Here is a 6,000-nt window from a genome sequence, read left to right as displayed (position 1 = left end):
CGTCATCTCCAAGCGCCACTGAAGACGGACCAATCGGCCGGCTAGCAGCGCACTCCAGGTCATCGTGACCCGGAGTGCGCTGTTCTCACAGCAGGGTTTCATGGGCTATGCCCGTGTTAAGCCCTGCTAGTTACCTGGGTTGGATTGCCGGGTCACTCGACCCGGCGATCCAACTCTCTCCCCTTTTACATCAGGGAGCTGCCCGGGTTAACCCTTCAAAAACCCGGGTTTTAGCTCCGGTGTAAAAGGGGTATAACAAACCCAGTAAATAGAATCCTGGTGCCGCAAACAGCATTTTTTACAGTTTATTTAGAATCTGAAAAGGACCAATTCAGCATTCTACTAATTTCTGGGAAGGTCATTCTAAACTGAGTTTTTATTAGTAGAGTAATAGACTAGTGACCTGGGGCTCAGAACCTATTAGCAGGGTGCTGGGGATGTGGGTTGGATGCACTGTGGATGTGCGAGTGGGGGTTAGTCCACACAAGTAACTTAACCAGGAGGAAGGTTAATTAACCAAGGGCCTGATTCAGTACCAATCACAATTGCGATTGCAACTGCAATCGTCTACAGATCACAGCTGCGAAAATATTCTAATGCTTGCCAAAGCTCAGCCGGCATAAAGGGGCCCTCTACTGCTTTCTCATATCCATCCTACCTCGCACTTCTGCATATACATCGGTACCATTGATGCACATTGGCCAGTCACGCAGCATTTACAACAGGTCTGAACAGCTGCAAAAACTGCAAGTCTTGTTGCCCGCAGTGAGCTCTCATGCTACGTATGCAATCGCAGTGGCTAATTTATGCACACCTATGAAACAGCATCCATATGGACAGGCTGCAGCGAGCTGGCTGGCTAAAGTAAGCAACAGAGCAGCAGCACAAACTCACGGCAGTTTAAAAAAATATAGGACATCTATAAAACATTGCCACACAGCAGTGGTAGACAGGATGGCAGTTTAATAAACTATAATAATGTCATTCGGCAATGCCCCAAATTGTGCCAAATGTAAAGGAAAGAGGTGCAAGATGGAATTGTCCCTCCCACACACTTTTATGTGGGATATTAAAAGGGACATGCACAGTTTAACAAACCAAGCACTTTAGCCACTTGGACTGACACTTTCATGGCTGAACTTCTTGTTTTGTTTGGGCCCCCACAAAACATTTTTTGGAAGGACTACCTTCAATTATTAAGGAGGAGGTTGATGATGAGGGTGTTGGTGGTGGAGATTGCATGTGCTGGTCCAAACTGCTGGTAGCTGATACTGGACTGCTTGTTATTAATTTACAAAATATAATTTTGTTAAACAAATTGCATGAACTCGCTGCAAATGACGTAACAGGGAGGAGGTGCCTAGATGGTTAACGTCCTTTCCTCTGCTAACTTTGGCTTTACAAATGGAACAGATGCCTTCACAACTGTTGTCAAAATTTAGATTAAAATAATTCCATACCCAAGACGTTGCTTTTCTGGCTTTCTTTTTATCATTAGCAAGAACTGCTGCCACTGGTGGCTGATTTACACAAACCACATCCTTATCATCAACATCCACATTAGCGTCAGATAGGACACAAATTTCTCCCTCATCCTCCTTTTGCACTTCCTACACACTATCATCCTCATTTGTTATTATTTCACCATCTAATACTAGCACAGCCGTCATGGCGTCAGTGATCCGCTGTGAAACTGGGTGACAGCTGTTATACTTACTTCCTCTATCAAAGGACTGTTTAATAGTCAATTGTTTGATATCTGATGAATGCACTCCAAGTGACGTAACAAGGAGGAGGTTCCTAGGTGGTTTAGGTTCCTCTCTCTACTCACTTTTGCCCCGGCATGACAACAATGGGCTTTGGCTTTTTCAATCCATGGGCAACAGCTGTTGCCTTACTTACACAAAGGACATCCTTGGCATTAACATCTTCATCATCAATATCCTCATCATCCTTAGCACCTTTAACTACCAAAATATCCTCCTCCTCCATGTGCAATTCCACAGAAGCATCCTCACTAACAACGTCTGCAAGATGTTGACTGCCCTTCCCCACATTTACAGAGGGCACACAAATGTTGGAACTTGGAGGATCCTCCAGTACACTAGTATTTAGGTCTGGCTCACACTTGGCAACCACGGACACACTTGCACTCTCCTTGGGGATTTGTGATTTGGATTTCTCAGGGCACACAGTTGTTTTTTCCGAAGGGCTATCAGAATCAGAACCAGCAGTCTTCATAAAGAAAGGCCAAGGCCTTATCCTTTCCTTGCCACTTTGTGTAGTGAATGGCATATTGCCAATTTTTTGTTTATCTAAAGGCAAATTTCCTTTCAATTTTTTTTTCTTAACTTCAGTAAAAGTAGCTTTACCATATCGATGGCGTGACTTAAGCCCTGGGGCATGGGCCTTCCTAGAGGTCAAGGAAGTTGATGGCCTTGCACTGCTGGCGGCAGCTATAACACGTGGTTCTTGGCCTCGCTCTCCTGTCATGTGACAGCCCTCCATATTTTCTGCGGTCTTGAAGCAGTGTCACAAGCACCAACAGTGTAGCCAAGGTGCGGTTACAAAATTCACACATGTGCAGTCATGTGCACATAGAAAAAAAAATTGACAAAAAAATACACTATGTTTTTTTTTTTTTGCCAGTCCACAACTTGGGCCCAGAACACAGATTGATGACGACTGGAGTCGGGCAGCACTAAGTTGCGTTGCCGACTTGCTAGATCTTGTGCGGCTAACACGCACAGACACACAGACAATTATTTGAAAAAAAAGACAATATGTTTTTATTTGTTTTCCAGCTCCAGAACTTGGGCCCAGAGCACAGATTGATGAGACTGGAGTCGGGCAGCATTAGGTTGCGTTGCCGACTTGCTAGATCTTGTGCGGCTAAGCCTAACACGCACAGATACACAGACAATTATTTGAAAAATAAGACAATATGTTTTTATTTTTTTTCCAGCTCCAGAACTTGGGCCCAGAGCACTTGCTAGATCTTGTGCGGTTAAGTCTAACACGCACACAGACAAATATATATTACACAAAAAAATATATATTTTTATTTTTTTGGGGGGGGGTCCAGAACTTGGGCACAGATAGACAAAGCAGACAGCACAGCAGACAGCACCAGCCCAGATGGATCAGCAACAGCCCAGATGGATACAGTAGACAGCACAGTGACAGCAGTAGCACCAGCCCTGATGGATCAGCAAAAGCCCAGATGGACACAGCAGACAGCACAACAACACCAGCCCAGAATGGATCAGCACCAACCCGAGACACAGCAGACAGAACAGGACACAGCAGATAGAACAGCACATCACCTCTCCCTAGCCCTACACTACCCTCCCTCCCTGTTCAGTCTCCACAGCCGGAGTGAAATGGCGCAGCCGCGTCCCTTATATATAGAGACGAAAGCTTGCAAGCTGCGAGATTTCATCTCTATGGTTTTGCCTCGATTTGAGAGATCAGAGTAAGGCGGGAACATCCGAGCCGGCTTGGATCCAACTCGGATGTACAAAATTCGGGTGGATTCGGATCTCTGAAAACCGAACCCGCTCATCTCTACTTATAGAGTATGCTGGGTGTTGTAGTGCACCATCTAGTATTATCCTGTATGCCCTGGTGCTATTTAGCGGTATGCTCCCTATGGTATCCATTAGAATGTAACGAGCAGGGCCCTCTACCCTCTTGTGCTTCTTCTTACTTTCCTTTCATCAACTTCTTACTCTCCTCTAGGGCACCTAACACTTGGTTGCTTATGCTCTGCTGCTAATCTGGGTGTTATGGTCACTAATGTAGCAATGTATATTATCCATGTCCTTGCTCTGCATTGTATTGTACTGTAAGTCACTGGTCAACTATTTGTTTATGTGTTTTGTAAGACGCTGCGGAACACTAGTGGCGCAATATAAATAAATGATAATAGAAATAATCTGGTAAGCAGTGGTGGCACAGGGTATTGGGGCACACTGTAGGGCCTTCTATGGCTCTGTGGAGTGGAGAATCACTGGGTCACATCCATACAGCATGGATGCCAGATGCATGGTATTAGCTCGCATGCGCAGTAGCGCATGTCAGAGGTCAGACCTCCGTGAAATAGCCACAGAAAGTATTAGTGCCCACTGGATCTTGGCAACGAATTGAAGTAGCGCTGAGCGCTCCTTATAACAGTTCTACTTATACAGAGCCGTACCTGGTGAACTACTTGGAAAGAATAGTAAGCCCGAAGGATCACATGTAAACATGAGGGACATTAAACCACAAGTGTTTTGAGTGTTGCCAGTTTAATAACGTGTTGGATATTGCCATTTAAGTTTAGCTGGTTTAATGCAGTCAATGAATGTTTCATGGGGAGTGGTCTAAGAGTATATAATGGAGTGTTGTATGCAAATGTGCCTCTTTGTTCCATTTTTTGCCACCCTCCCTCCCTCACTCTTTTTGTTTTTCGTTTTGTTGAATGTATGATGGTTGGTTTTGGTGGTTGTGAAAAGAATGACACTTGGAGTTACTTTATGTTAATACTTAGGCTTAGTGGGTGCGCTCTCATTAAAGTGGAGTAAGGCGACAGCCAATTGTCCTGGACGGGAAATGGCTCTGCCACCTGGACCGGTGGTTGAAGGTAAAAGAGAGTTGATCACCAATGCTTGGCTTGTGTTTGTCTTTGTTTGAGCTGTTTGTGCGGGTGGAAAAGAATGACACTTGGAGTTACTTTATGTTAATACTTAGAATTAGTGGGTGCACTCTCATTAAAGTGGAGTAAGGCGACAGCCAATTGTCCTGGACGGGAAATGGCTCTGCCACCTGGACCGGTGGTTGAAGGTAAAAGAGAGTTGATCACCAATGCTTGGCTTGTGTTTGTCTTTGTTTGAGCTGTTTGTGTGGGTGGAAAAGAACGACACTTGGAGTTACTTTATGTTAATACTTAGGCTTAGTGGGTGCGCTCTCATTAAAGTGGAGTAAGGCGACAGCCAATTGTCCTGGACGGGAAATGGCTATACCACCTGGACCGGTGGTTTGAAGGTAAAGGAGAGTTGATCACCAATGCTTGGTTTGTATGTGTGTTTGTTTGAGTGTTTGGTTGTTATTGTCCTGTGCATTCTTTTTGTGCCGTCACCATTATTAGTATTAATTTATAGTCTAAAATTTAATGACTTGTCAAAAATAAATTTGACAAAATATTTAAACGTCAACACTGTTGTCTGTGTCCTTATTTTTAGAAGTTAAGTTACATTGTATTTAAGAAGGTTGTTATATGGTAACACGATAATACACGTTAGTGAGTTTATGGATATCCTTCAGAGTAAACTGGTGGAAAAAAAAGCAGAGAAATGCATTGAGGTGACCATTACACTCCTAGTTAGACATGCCTCTGATTTTACCAGAGCCTGGCACTCATCACGCTCCCTCTCTAAATGCTACATGGATGATTTATCTATTCTGGAGCCCACAAGAGGAGCACAAACCAACCAAAACATATGTGTAGGCCACACCACATGGAGGAGCAAATTGAACTCATGAAGGAGATTTTTAATATCAAAGCTTGGAGAGAGATAAATTACCAACTAATCATCTACTAATACCCCTTTCAGACATCCTGAGATTCCAGAGTTTTTGACCTGCCTCGGCCAAAATTCCCGCGTCTCGTGTATGTCTCACGGGGAGGTTGCAGCCCCTGCAATTCACCAGGGTATTTCCCGGGACTTAAGTCTTAATGGTGCAACCCGGGATTTTACTCCCGGGCTGTACCTAGCAGCTTCTGATTGGCCGGCAGCCGGAGAGGGAGAAACGGCGCACATGCAATGATACGTGTGGTGTGTGCGCTCTACCTGTGAGTGCTGCCTCTAGCGTGTGTCTGTTGGGTGCCCAGGTGGCTGCTACCTGCAGTGTGTGTTGGGTTTAAACTAGGGGTGTGCACCCGCCACTTTTTGTGTTTTGGATCTGGATCTTTCTTTGTGTTTTGGATCTGGATTGGTTTTGCCAAAACCACCCTTCCGT

Source organism: Taudactylus pleione, unplaced genomic scaffold, assembly GCF_031769625.1.
Source record: "Taudactylus pleione unplaced genomic scaffold, aTauple2 ptg000116l, whole genome shotgun sequence".
NCBI lineage: Eukaryota > Metazoa > Chordata > Amphibia > Anura > Myobatrachidae > Taudactylus > Taudactylus pleione.
The sequence above is the reverse complement of the archived record's forward strand: the minus strand, read 5'-3'. Positions refer to the sequence as shown.